The sequence below is a fragment of the Protopterus annectens genome, chromosome 3.part1 (assembly GCF_019279795.1).
Source record: "Protopterus annectens isolate FY-2018-M chromosome 3.part1, PAN1.0, whole genome shotgun sequence".
Classification (NCBI taxonomy): domain Eukaryota; kingdom Metazoa; phylum Chordata; order Ceratodontiformes; family Protopteridae; genus Protopterus; species Protopterus annectens.
In genome coordinates this window covers 636,192,589-636,208,178 of record NC_056732.1, presented here as the reverse complement: position 1 = coordinate 636,208,178, position 15,590 = coordinate 636,192,589, and the positions used below count along the sequence as shown (strand labels likewise).

Here is a 15,590-nt window from a genome sequence, read left to right as displayed (position 1 = left end):
TTATGTTTCAAAAATATTCTAGATCTAAAAATTAAAACTACAGAAACTACTTATTTTCTTATAAATTCTTCTAGATCTAACTATGGGCTTAGCTTGGTCTCACACTTAAAAAGGTGTGAATGTAACATAACCAGCAAATAATGAAATGATCACGCAGGCAGAACAGAGTAGGTGTGCTTGAAAAACATGTACACACGTCAAAATAAGCAACTAAATATGTCAAGATGTTATAGGGAAAAGGGATGCCCCTCTTTTATACAAACACATACTTAATAGCTATCGCAGGCAAAAGTAAAAACTCATGTTCCGTGCAACCAAGCAACATACCTGGAGGTTTTCTACACAGAATCAGGAAAAAAAAAAACTGACACAACCCCTACTGGTGATGTTAAATAAAATGGCAGCTTGTGGGCATGTCTGACCCATGACAACAGTTTGTACTGGTACCAATTCACAAATGGGGGGAATCTCATCAGGCAACAGCAATTTTAGACATATCAGCTTGACCAGTATTTTATGCAAAACTATGCTGAATCACAGCAAGACCTTTTCTAAATGGCACTGGGTACCTACTAACCAAGCTAATGGCACTGTTCCATATGGGAACAGGCAAGAAACACTTTTATTATTTAAGGTATTCACCTAGTGGTGCAGCGGTAGCGTTGTTGCCTCACAGGAAGAAGTTCTCCCATTCAATTCCTGGGTTAGGAGTGCCTTCTGTGTGGAGTCTGCATGTCCTCCCCGCGGTCGAGTGGGCATTCGAAAGACATGCGTTGAATGAGCATGCCTTCGTTGAAGGTTGGGCTGGAAACTCGACACCATAAAAACCAACTGCCAGTCATTAGCGGACTGGAGTTCCACTGTGGCGACCCCTAACCGGGAAAAAGCCGAAAGACAAACAACCTAAGATATTCACTTAAGAGCTCTGCATTGATTTTTGGATTTTTTCCCCTACCTACCCACCCAATTCTTGTTGTACTTTTAAATTTGGTGGGTTTTAGCTGCCTCTGTTTCATATCATTCCATTTCAACTAATGCACACTACACTAGTGCGTTAATCATTTCTACATTTTTCCTTGTTTTAACAAAAAGTCAACTGTTTGCATTTTTAACTTTGTCTGGGACCTTAGTCTTGTAGTATCCACTCACAGTAGTGAATTGCTGCAGGATCTAGCCCCATTTATTACATTTCTGCTGCATTTATTTCTGCTTGCATTTTACTTGGTCTAGTGGCCTTAGTGTTATAGTATCGCTCATAATAGGTTCATAGGTTCATAGGTTCATACTAGGCTATCTGCCCGAGGGCATTTATAAGCCTAGCCCATAGTTTTGTGGCTTACGCCACCCCTTTAGTTTGGAGAAACTATGCCCATTATTTTGCTGTGCCTCTGTCGAGCAGTGACACTGAGGTAACCCCTGGGGTGTATCTGCGATCTCCCATCCATTGGTCAAGATTCCTCTTGAACAAGGCCAGCGAGGTGCTCTGCCTCACATAAACCGGGATTTTGTTCCACAGCATAGGGAGTCTTTGGGTGATGAATCTATCCCTCCAGCACGTCCTATTAATAACCGTGTCGAGGTTTAAGTCCCCTCCCCTTGTGGCTCTGAGGGTTCTAGATTTTTTGAGATGAAGCATGTTCATCAAATCTAGGTTTCTTGATGGGTGGCCTTATGTCAGCATAGGTCACCTCCTCTGAGCAGCGGTAAGCAACTGAATATAACTGGAGTTCTTTCAGTCGGGCAGCATAAGACAGATTTTGAGACCCTTTATCCTTTTGGTGAGGAACTTTTGTGGCCTCTCCAGCTGCTGCAAGTGTCGGGTCAGATACATTCCGAATGGGGCATTGTACTCGATCATTGGTCTGATGAGTGATGAGTATAGGGAGATTATGACTTCCCTTGATCTAGATGTGAATCCCTTCATGATAATGTGGGCAATGTAGAAGGTCTTCCTAACTACTTTAGCAATATGAGTGTCGAATGAAAGGCTACTGTCAACCTGGGTTCCCAGGTCCCTAATAACTTCTTCTGTGTTCAGGGGATTGCCACCTATATGGTAGCTATATATAGTGAGAGGATTGTGAATATAGTGATATAGTGAGAGGATTGTGAATCGCTGCAGCATCTGAGCTGTATATCTATATCTATATATATATATATATATATATATATATATACACACACACACACACACACACACACACACACACACACACACACACACACACACACACTTATACTGCATTTACTGTTTACTGTGCTGAGCTGTACAGCAGTGATTTGCAGTACACTGTATAGATGCAGGCACCTACAGTTGTAATTTTCCTTATAAAACATCCTCTGATATTTTCTCAGGTATCTAGATAAGGGTAGGGCAGCTTGTTTGCCCACTGAGAAGCATTACATCAACAGACTCCAGACAAGTGACAAGTGGAGTACCTCAGGGTTCAGTCCTGGTACCACTCTTGTTTGGCATCTACTTCTCTGAAGTACAGGCCAATACTAAGGGACTCTGGCTAACAAAGTTTGCAGATGACTGCAAACTGGGAGCCATTACTGAATCCCCAAATTATGTGGATACTCTACAAAAGGGCCTTACAGAAACAGATGCTTGGTGCCAGAGCCATGGGCTCAAGCTCATTGCCAAGAAATGTATAGTTATCCCCTTTGGGAAAAAACATGTACCCATGAATTACCACATAGGTGGCAGTACGCTAAACACTGAAAGTGTGATAAGAGACTTAGGGACACAGGTGGACAGTGGTCTCACCTTCGATAACCACATCGCCACAACAGTCAGGAAAATCCTTATATGTGGCACACCTCATCACTAAGGGTTTTTCATCCAGAAAAAAGGAGGTCATTGTCCCACTGTATTCATCCCTCATTAGACCCAATATAGAATACAACATCCCATTTGGTATGTACCTCTCAAGACACCTGCAACAACTGGAAAGGCCACAGAAATACCTCACTAAAAGAATCACAGGCCTAAAGCAGATGCCCTATGCTGACCGCCTTAAAAAATTCCAGCTATACTCTGTCACATATCATCAACTCAGAGGCGATCTCTGCTTAACATACAAGGCCATGTCAAACCCAGAACTGTTGGACATGCTACACTTAAAGAAATCCTAATCCCTCAGAGCCACATGCTCTGGGGATCTAAACCTTGTCATCACAATAAATAAAACATGCTGGAGGGATAGGTTCCTGACCCAGAGAATCCCCGGACTCTGGAATAGACTGCCCATACATGTCAAGCAGAGCGCCTCTTTGGCCCTCTTCAAAAGGAATCTTGACAATTGGATGGGAGAAAGGAAATTCACCCCTGGGATCATGCCAGTTGTCCTGCTAGACAGGGGTCCAGGAATTAAATAGTGTGGGAAGAAATAGCCAGGGAATTGTTATGGCTAGGCTTGTATAGGCCCTAGGACCAATAGCCTAGTACCAATCTATGAACTTATGAGTGTTGTTTTAGATCAATCTCAGACCTCTACTCCTAGCCCAGCAACTTCAAACTCTGACTGCACTGCCCCTCTTAGATTGTACAAAAACAGAATCCACAGCCATGGATGTGCATTTTCCTACTGTCTCTGTAGGAAGCCTGGTAGAAATCATCATCCTAAAGCAATATAGCAATAATCTCCTGTTTACTTACACCCACCTTATCATTAAGCAGACTAACACAATATGTGTGAGATATAAACTACACTATGTTTTTGGAGACAAAACTCTCGCACACAGACATTGACATCTCCCAACAGTTTGCCAGTAACACACACACTATGCCTACTGTGGATCAGGCACAGACATGCATATGCTGAGGGTCTTAAATGCAATGTACTCAAACCTCAAATGCCTCCAATACGCTGCCCTCTGAAACCTCCCAAACACACTACAAAGACAACATTCTCCAGGACATGTACAACCACATCTAGCAATGCCTCAACTTCTAAGCCCTTAACACAAACTGCCACACAACCCAATTTATTGGTCAATGGAGAATCTGTTGTGAGATGCACTGATGCCCCCTTCAGACCAGGCTAAGCAAGGAGACAGTCACGGTCAGTTGCTTAGTAGGGGCAAGGATCTGCCAGATCATATATGCACTCAGGACATTGAACCACAAGTACCAGTATGACTCTGTCACAGTCCATATGGGTGTTAATGATCTAACGTACTTCCCTGGACTATATGAAGAGAGACATGACAGAGCTTTCAGATTATGTGCCCTAGGCAAGTATATGCTTAGAAGTAAGCAGCATTCTACCTTCTTGAAGGATGATGCCATAATAAAAAAGCAGAAGATGACTGAATTTAACAATTGGATTAGTTACTGGTGTCATTCTAAGGAGGACCAATATTTGTCAGCTTGGGAGGACATGATCAACAGACCATGCTGCTTTGCCAGGGATGATCGACACCTGTCTCCATTAGGCTTTCTGATACTGGCCAAAACATTATCCACCCTGTGATGATGGTGCCCTGACCCAGCAATCAGGGAGCCTCAATCCTCACCACTAACACCAGGGAGGTTGTCTCCTAGAAGAGAGGAAAGGATAACTAATACACACAGTAAAGTACAATTTCCCTTAAATGCACACAGAGATCACTGTCAGTCTGGAGCTGGTTGCTCTTTTGCTCACCAGGTCCCCAATAAGACTCCCCACTGGCACAGCTATAGGGTCCAGGTTTCAGCCTAGCTGAGCAAGCTAGAACCTCCATTACCCTCTCTGTCCAACCAGTGCTTCATGTCTCTGCCAAGTAGCTGACACTACACACACACACACTTTGAGATAAGTATTTATACAACTTCACAGACACTCCTGGGAAAGGCTGACACAGAGTCTCCAACTGTGCCCCTTTACCCAGACTATACTGTAGTAATTACTGCCACCAGCCAGCTAATATCAGCTACTAAAAGGCCCTTAAAAGATTGTCCAGTTGTTACTGTGCAATATTATAATCCAATGGTAGTATGACTAACAGTCAAAGCTTACTTTAGAGTGGCCTATTACAATAACCTCTATAAATATGCAATGTACTCTAGAGCTTATCTCTACACAAACCAGCCACAGGCAGAAGGTTGTAAAAATATTTAACAATAAATAATTAAAACACAAGACAAAACTATTACACCACAGAGATATCTAAGAGTTCAGAGATCACACAGAAACTTAAAATAATACAGTAGGACAGGTCCGATTTCAAAGAAAAATGCCTAATTAATCTTTACTAGCTTTAACTATTCCTACAAGAAATCACAGTGCTAGAAATGTACATGTGAGATTAGGCAGAGTGCTGAGTTAGATATCCAAGATCAAAATGCTCCCAGTCTCTTGTAGAACAATAGTTTTTAAACACTAACCAACAACTCTCTGAGACCTCCCAAATTACATCATTTTGACACTTAGGTTTTCCCATTATTCATATTGCATTATCTTGACACCTGGTCTGAGTTCTCAAGCCACAAACTGCATTATTTAGCAATCTAACATCTGCTCAGAAAACTACAATAATACAAGACATTTCACATGTATTTTCTAACAGAAACCAGGGCAGTAAAGCACCATCCAGATGTAAATTCTGGTCATAAACTTTAGCCATAAAACAATGGGCCTGAAACCTTCATCCAGACGCACTGGAGACAAATTCTAACATGAAAGGGTCACAACATGCTTCACTAGGCCTCCTTATCATGGTAAGGTTTCATCATGTTAACATGGTACAATTTGTGCCCCTGCCTTCTGCCTAGCACTTCCACCATGTAGTTAACATCACTTACCTTTCTTACCACCTTGTAGGGTCCCTTCCCAAGCTGCTTGCAACTTGTTGTGTCTGACAGGAATGAGAACCATCACCTGCTGCCCTACAGCATATTGCTCGAGCATTCCTGTCATACCACACCTTTTTCTGTTGTTGGGCTTCTGCCAGGTTCTCCTGGGCCAAGCCCATGAGTTACCTGAGCCTTGTCCTGAGGTTCAGGACATATACCACAGCAGACTCCTTGTGAGACTCACACTCACCTTCCCACTCATCTCAAATTAAATCTAGAGGTCCCCTCACCCTATGCCCATACAGCAACTCAAAGGGTGAAAAACCTATGGATTCTTGGGGAACCTCTCTGTAAGCAAACAACAGATGGGGCAAATATTTGTCCCATTCCCTCATAAACTGATCTGCAAATGCCCGTAGCATGGACTTGATTGTAGAGTTTAACCTCTCAACAATAGTCTGGGGATGGTAGGGGGTCATCTTCAGGTGCTTCACCCCACAGGACTTCCACAGACAAGCCAGAAGGTCTGACATGAAGTTGGCACCTCTATCAGACAGTATTTCCTTTGGGAAACCTATCCCGCTGAAAATCTCCAGCAAAGCATTTGCCACCTTTTCAGCCTCAATGGAGAACAAAGCCACTGCCTCATTGTATCGTGTAGCATAATCTGCAATCACTAGGATATACTTTTCCCTGTGGAACTTGGGGTACTCAGAGGACCAACAATATCCATAGCTACCCTCTGAAATGGCTTCTCAATCACAGGCAAAGGCATCAAAGGAGCTCTCACCTTGTCTCCTGCCTTGCCTACCTTTTGGCATTGCTCACAGATCCCTCCAGTACCCTGTTACATCTTTGGAAATACCAGGCAAATAGAAGTTTTGCATAATACGCCTCTGTGTACATTTTATTCCCATATGACCTGCAAAGGGAATATCATGGCCTATGGCTAGAAGCACCAGACGGTAAGCTCTAGGCACTACCAACTGCTGTACTCTCTCACCTTCTAGCCCTCCCTCAGGGGTCCACTCTCTGTACAGTAACCCTTTGTTCCAGTATCCAGATTCCCGCATGAAAGGGTTGCAACATGCTTCACTGGGCCAGTAGAGTGCAATGTCGTCACATATTTTGCAGTTCCACATTTCACAGAATTCTTTTACAATCAAGAAAACATGCCTGTATTTTACATTTATTTACAAATGCCAGAATTATATATAAAATTCTATTTGACTAGGCTGGCAGCCTTCACCCATCTCTCCCCAATCATCACACATCCCATAATGCTTTTTTAGGCATTGCCAATCTAATAAACCTTCCAACACAGTAAATTCTATGCACGATAAATTAAAGGTGTTATTTCTCAAGTTACTGAGACATGGTTTAAAGCCACAGAAGACATCCCAGCATTACAAGGCTATAACTATTTATTATTATTTTATTTTACATTTGTTTACTGGGGAAGTCCAACTGGACACATGTCTAGTTTCAGATAACTTGTATGAGTAGCCTTCCACACATTTAGACCAGCTACCACACAAAAAGGGACATGATGTGGAGGTGTACCAATCTACAGAAAAAGTAAGTACATCTCAAGACTGGTTAAACAACATGACATGCTTGAGTTTCTCCATGTCTAACTTACCACAAGTCGAATCACACACCATATCCTTGCTAGCAATAGGTCCCTGTCTATCAAACAGAATAACCATACCACGCACTTGAAAGTACCAGAGTCACTCACATTTCAGCCCAACACCATATTCATGGGTGATTTCAACTGTCCCACCATAAACTGATACATATACAACCATTAACACTGCAGGCTCAAAGATTGCTGAATTTTGTCAATGCAAACACTCTGGAACAGCTAGTTTGCACACCTACTAGGGGTGCAAATATCCTGGATCTGGTACTATTAGGGAATGTTTCATCCTCCCTTGTGTAATGCCCTCATTTGTCAAATCAGATAACAAAGCAGTCACCCTTGAAGCAAATATAAAGGCTGAAATCCCAGCAAACCCCAAAACCTTTATGAATGTTTTCAAGGGTAACTACCTCCTATTAAGTGACAGAACAGCAAAATGCTTAGAAAACATGGCGGTCTATGTGGAAGTGTTTATGGGAACCCTGTACAAGTATATAAATGACTGCATAGAAACAGCAGTATCAAACCGAAATAAACTTTGGACAAACTCCCAGTATAAATAGGTTATACAGCAAAAGAAAGAGCATTGTGTCCAAAAATAGGAAGGGCTATGTCCAAAAGACAAATAAAAAAACTCCCTCATCAGTCTCAATAAGCAACTCGGGGACTAATCAAGCCCACCAAAGCCAATTCAGAGGCAAAAATAACCTCCCAGGCCAAGGATAACCATAAGGCATTTTTCAGTTATGTAGACAAACTTAAAGGGAACACCCAGCAGTTACTGAACTAATAGTAAATAGACTTCCTGTATTGAACCTGGGGTATAGCAAATTTGCTGGCCTATAAATTTAGCTCCAGTTTCACTCCCTGTCACCCCCAGTCCCATCTCAGGAAATGTCCTCTACTATTTCTCTGCCAACTATCACTAATGAACAGGTCCTCTCTGCAGTCTCCAGGGCTAAAAACATTGCATCAATGAGTCCTGATAATATCCCAGGATGCCTTTTAAACAGCTCAAAACATTACCACTCAGGCCCACTAGAATCCATTCAACCACAGCCTCTAGACAGGCTTCATCCCTAGGAATAGAAGACTGCAACAGTCATCAGTCTACAGAAAAAAGGGCCATCAACAGACCCAGGGAATTACAGACCCATAAGCCTGGCTAGCTTTATATGCAAGGCCATGGAAATAATTATCATGGACTTGGTAAACAAAGACATAGGAAATCTTCAGATACTGGACCTATCCTGGTTTGATTTCTTCAAGGGCAAGTTACGCCTACTAATCCTGGTGAACTTTTTCAAGAGGGTCACTACAGCCATGGATGAGGGAAAAATGGTACATATTTCCTACCTTGACCTGGCAAAGGCATTTAACACAATACCTTACTATGGTATTATAGACAAACTCACAAATTTAGGAACAAATCCCTATGTCACCTGATGGACAGATAAATGGCTCACAGACAGGACACATTGGTGTTAGGGTGGGAGGAATCCACCTCCAGCAAGAGGCCTGTTACTAATGGTATCCCACAGGGCTAGGTACTGGTGCTTGTCCTGCTTGGAATATAATTATCTGAAATCAAGGGCCTTTGGCTAACCAGATTTGCTGTTGACTGTCAGCTGGGTAAAATCATTGAATCTTTAAAGATGTAGATATCCACCTCTAGGAGAGTATGACACAGACAAATAACTGGTTTCAGAACCATGGCCTAAACCTTAGTGCAACAAAATGCATAATTATACCCTTTGGAAAGATGACCACCTTGCAAAATACAACACTGATAACACACTCCTAAGAGCAGGCACACTGGTAAGGGACTTGGGAACTCAGGTTGACAGTAACCTAAACTTTGATCGCCATGTGTCCCTGGCAGTTAGAAAATCTTTCTACGTAGTGCAACTTACTGGTAAAGGCATGACATCCAGATCTAAGATCATAGTGCCACTATACTCAGCCCTCATTAGACCAGTATTGAGTACAGTGCACCCTTTGGCATGTACCTCACCAAGCATCTGCAACAGGTGGAATGGACACAGAGATTCCCCACTAAAAGAATATAGGATGCAAATAATATGCCCTATGTACACTGCCTCAAAGCCTGTCCTTGTACCCAGTCTCATATAGACTACTGAGAAGTGATCCATGCCTAATCTATAAAGCATTCTCTGATCCAGCCCTGATGGATCTGCTACACATTTTCAAAACAAACAGCACTAGAATTACTTAACATAAGGATCTACACATTGGCTGTGACCTAAACATAACATGTTGGGCGGACAGATTTGTGTCTTAGAGATTACCCCTTTTCTGGAACAGACTCCTCATTCATGTGAAACAGAGCTCTTCCCTAAGCATATTCAAAAGCAGTTTGGAGCAGTAGATGGGAAATTGCAAATTTATCCCTGGTTTGTCGCCTGTGGCCCTTATGGACAGTGGCAGTTTGTAGATGCCTTAAGCACAGGCATATATAAAAGCCATTCTAGCCTGTGATATTGATAATTGGGAAAATTGGGGCATGAATCGCTAGCTTAAAAAGGCTCTAGGGCCTTAAGCCTAGTAACCTCCTGTAACCCTATGAACAATATAGTTTTTTTAAAGGGAGATCTTGCTTTCCAAATATTGTATATTTTTTGAGGAAGTAACAGCAGTTGCTGTCCTGCATAAGGGAGCAATTATCTAACCCCAGAAGTTAGAAACCTGACTTGTCCTTCCATCTAAAGTTGCCACCTCCCCTACATATCTTTTATCGGCAGTCTAAGATTCAGGTTCTTTGTCAGAAAATCCAATTTTGGTGAAAGTCTGTAAGGTGTTTTAGTAATTCTGTTTTTTAGTGTATTTTGGAAATGCATTTTCTCTTACTGGTTACAGTTTCACTTGGATTTCTAAGTTGCAATGAAACTGTGTTACAATAATAATATTTAGTTTGTTGTAACAAAAACCTGGGAAGTATGAAATGTCAGCATTAGCTGGTAATTATTATAATGACCAGCTCAAGTCTTCATGCTTGTATCTCAGCAGAAATACATAAAGTAGTATAAATTGGAAGATTCCTTTTATAATAGTCAAATAATGGCTCTGTTTTCCTTTCCCTTTTACTGTGTCCTGTAGTTTAAAAAAATTACACATATAACATATACAAATAGAACAATATATACATATATAAAACTAGAACTGCCTTCTGTCGAACGGTCACGTGGCCAAACCAGAATGTCAAAAAGTAAAACATATTTTCTCCCCCTTGTCAAACCATGCTAATATCGACGGTTTGACATTCGCTGTTATAGAAATGTGGCCAGTGGATTACATGTGCTGTTCCATGTTCGATGATGCCAGTTCACTACACTCCCATTCGATGTTTAGCCCTTTTGAAACTATACTCCGATGCAACACTGAAGGTACACATACATATATAATGTAGTTTTTTACTATTTTAGTAATTGCTACAATGTCGAATTGCTGAATAACGGGACCAGAATGTCGCAAGGCGAGAATGCCACGGACTATTTGGTCGAACAATGTCAAACATAGAGTCTCCTGACCTGGGCAGACACAGGAACAAGTGCTAACATGTGTCAAAGGGGAGGGGCACATCTGGGTGTTTAACCTGGTTACATTATTTAGCAATTCGACATTGCAGTGATAGCTAACATTATAGTAAACCTATATACATATGTGTGTACGTGTGTGTGTGTCTGTGTGTAGTGTGCATGCATACATATATGAATCTATATATATATATGTACATATACAGATTTAGATATATGCACACACACACACACACACACACACACACACACACACACACACACACATGCTCGCACGCACAAAGAAAACCATGTTTATGGTCCCATCATAACAGTGTGGACAAGAACCATATTTAGACTCAGGAAAACACAGGCTGCATATTACAGGAAATGGTTTACATTTATTAATTTCCATTCCTTATCAGTTCAGTATGATTATTTAGTATTCTGTGTTTATTTGGGACAATGTTGTGTCTTTCGGCTTTTCTTGGTTAGGGGTCGCCACAGTGGAACTCTGGTCCACTAATGATTGGCAGTAGATTTTTATGTGCCAAGTTGCCAGCCCTGATGCACAACCTTCAACGAAGGTACGCCCCTTCACGCATGTCTCTACACAGAAGACGCTTTAGCTGAGAATCGAACAGGACAACGTCTTACTGTGAGGCGACAACGCTACCGCAGCACCACCACTGCAGTTTATTTGGTAAAATAATTTCTAAAAATATATTCATTATTTAAAATGTCCTGTAAAGTAACTTTTGATATGCTTTTATAATTCCTTAATTGTTACATTAAGCTCGATATTTAGTGTTTCTTTAGATACTACCAGCATGATGAAAAAGAAACAGATGACATTTTGTCATCAGAATGGGTGACATAACAGGAGAACCAAACATTGCGGCTTGAGATAGTTTTTGCCTCTTGCAAAGGCAGCAATAGCCTTACTGCTGTGCAAGTCTTCTGCAGTGCTTCAAAGCAATTTACTGTATCAATAGAGTTACATTTGGGCAGCTTCCTTTAGAAAATTCCTGCCTCTTTTGCCATTTTCCCTAGTTATCACTTCCCAACCATCCTAGTCAGTATGCCTACAATGGGGTGAGGTTTTATTGATCAGAGTATGTATTTGTTTCCAGGTTAATTTGCCAAATTACAATTCATGAAGCCTAACTCAGTGAAAACCCATTTCCCCAAACCCTCAGCATCAGCAGTAGTGCTTTCCTGTCATGGCACAGGATTCACAAAGTTGATAGTACTGAGATTGGGACTATGGTTGTTCTTCACCTGTATGGGACAGTGGAAGTTTTTGTTTTTTCGTGTATTCATTCAAGTGCCATTTTAATTTATGTTAATAAAAAATTAATCAACTTTTTTAATGTTCACCTGGACCACACTGAATGTATGGTTAATTTATTGTTTAAATTTTCCTTCGAATTTTGCACAGCTTTCTGCAACAAAAAATGGACCCAGAGTAGCCAGAGATAATCAGTTTCCCTGTGTACTTGTATACATTGAAGAAGTGGTGTTTCTAGACCACTGATATGTGTTAGTCCTTAAGCTGCTTTTTTGATTTTAGAGTAGCAAGTAAAATGTAGATGCCAGCCCTGCCACTGTCTCAAAAACAATGCCTTGTTTCATTACAAGAAGAGTAATAAACAGTGATTTGAAACTTTACTTGGGTAAAGTGTAAAATTACATTTTTATTGTAGATTATGCATTACTCCCCATGCTGCTGTGCATTTGATGTAAGGCTCCCTTAGGCTGAAACATGAAAGCCAGATGAATGAATGCAGTGTAGAACTGTTGACTTTCATTCTGTATTACTTTTATTTCAAAATGATATATTACATTGACCTTATGAAATTTTTATTTTCTTAACCATAGCTTTTGAAGTGCAAATGCTCTGAGTAAGTACACTAGACAAACCTGTTTGCTGTCTTTTTCTAGTCTGTGTGCTTATTAACTATTTAGATAGCTAGTGTGTAGTAATAATTAAGGGAAATAGAACTTCATATCATAGTTTTCATTATTGTATCAAGTTGTGTTATTATTTCATAAAGTATTTGTGTTAATGCTAGAATGTTTCTATTTTTCTTCTTTATTCTTAACATATCTCTGTACTTAAAAGAAAACAATAATTATAAACAAAGTTCTTTTTTTAATACGATGCAATACTCAGGAAGCATAAAAACTTTGAGGCAACTGTATCTTACTGAATTTCTCTGCTCATGTTCAGTAAACACAGTAGTTTGTTATCTGCAAATCTTTCAGAGCAGACTGACTTCTGCTGTTAACTTATTTTTGCTAATTAGTTCAAGATCTTCAAAGTGTCAGCTGTGCCAGTGGTAACAGAATGTATAATTCATGCTGCAGTTTGAGAATCTTTCAGGTTCTTTAGTTAGATATGGTTCCTCTCTTCTGTTCTTCCATCTAGCGTGAAGGTCATCTCGAATGTCAAATCTATGTAATACACACACACACACACACACACACACACACACACACACACACACACACACACACGCGCACCCACATACATATTATATATGTACATATATATATGTGTGTGTGTGTGTGTGTGTGTATATATATATATATATATATATATACACACACACACACACACACACACACACACACATATATACACACACACACATATAGACATAGATACATATAAATGTGCATACACACACAGTCGATATAGATACATCTAGATGTGCATACACACACACACACCTGCAGACACATACACCCAGGCATACATGTACAAAATAATTATTATTAATTCTTTTTGCTGACAGGGTTAGTCCCAGTCCCACTAGGCTAGTATCCTCTTTCCAAGGGAGACCTCTGGTGGCATTTATACTATGGGAGGAAATCTGGCCAGGGCATCGGGCAACTTCGTCTATTCATTGTTGTTTCCAGTGGGACCCATTTTGCATGAGTACTTCCTGCTTCCATTCCAGGTGCAGAGGTGGCCCAGAAAAACAGGCAGGAAATGGAGAGACAATGAGATAATGGAGTGGTAACAGAAATGGAGGAGAAAGCCAATACTGTGACAAGAAAATGCATACAGGACTCTGAGGAGATGTTTCAGAGAAATCTGTTTGTTGGAGATAAGTTGGCAAATGATGGTGTATAATTACACCCTTCCAATCGAGAAGGTTGTGGGGTGATTTAATTACAGAAATGGTGATGCAGAGTGAGCTAGAAAATGAAGGAGACGTTTCTGTGGGGGGGGGGGGCACACATTATATGGAGAAAGTACAAAAAAAGGAAAAATAGTTGTGAAATGGAAATGATGCAGAAAAATTAAAAGAAGGCAAAAGGGGAGTAGCAGAAGAAGAAAAAAGATAAAAGACAATGAAAAACAGAAGTACATGGTAAGGATTCAAAGTAAAGAACACAAAGAATTAGAAAGATATGAAGTGTGGGACAATTTAATAGTTAATTTGGGTGTAAAAGCACATGAGGTAAGAGGATTTATTTTTATTAACAAAGACATATTGTGACATTATATTTTGAGACTGTTTTTTACAATGGAAAATTTTCTTGGAGAATATGAAAAGACTGTAACCAATGGAATCTTTATGTGATAAAAGCATTTATCAGGAGACAAAAAAGAAAATTAATGTATAACTTTGAACAGTGGTGGAAAGAGAGACTTTGAAAGGACATTTGAAAACTTTAATTAAGAAGTACTGGAAACTGCAAAAGTTTATGGACTGGTGGATGGGATTGTAATATTATGTCAAAAACAGAAAGAGAAAAAATATGCATATACCCATATATCAAGTTTGATAAATGTGGAGGGGAATAGGAGTGTGGTAAAATACTGGGGACAACTGAAAACATTTTTTTTGTGGAAAGGAAGGACATTTGATAAGTAACTATGATAAAAGAAAAATAGAAGTTATGTTCTTACCATAACGTTCCATGTTAGTTGTCTTCTTCTCGCCTTCTTCTTGCTGGATGGGTTCGGAGCCGACCTCGGCTCGACTGCCACTCTAAAAGCTCGAGAGTTGGTTCCACCGGCTCGAGGCTCCCCTTATATCCCACAATGCTAGGCGAGAGTTACCTCAGATCTCGTTTGTAAGCCAACCCCAGCTTATAATAGTAACATAATAACTATAAACAGAGTCCACATCTAACAACAGGGAGATAGAAGAGTGACCTACATCCTGATTCAGGAAATATGCAAAGCAGCATATGCCTAAGTAAAGAGGTGGTAGAAAGAGAGGTCACAATCACAACTCCTCTAGGTCTGTCCAGGCCAGGGGGAAGGAGGGTGGGACGCAAGAAGAAGGCGAGAAGAAGACAACTAACATGGAACGTTATGGTAAGAACATAACTTCTATATGTTAAGTTGTCTATCACGCCTTCATTCTTGCTGGATGGGACCGCGTCCCTAGCACCTTGTCCCGGGTGGCCTAACGGAACAGACTCCTGAGAACAGTGGAACCAAAGTTAGCTCTATGCCTAGAAGCTAAATCCAACTTATAATGAGAAATGAAAGTGTGAGGAGTAGCCCAAGTAGCCGCTGCACAAATGGTGTCAATAGGCAGTCTGTCTTGGAAGGCTATGGAAGTAGCCAAAGCTCTGGTGGAATGGGCCTTAGGTTTGTTAGGCAGCT

At 40.7% G+C, this 15,590-nt stretch overlaps 1 protein-coding gene across 1 annotated transcript in view; it reads right to left on the bottom strand.

The window, feature by feature from the left end:
- Positions 1 to 15,590, bottom strand: part of SLC66A2 (solute carrier family 66 member 2) — a 1,460,443-nt gene that overhangs the window by 436,160 nt on the left and 1,008,693 nt on the right. The gene's annotated exons all lie outside the window — the stretch shown is intronic.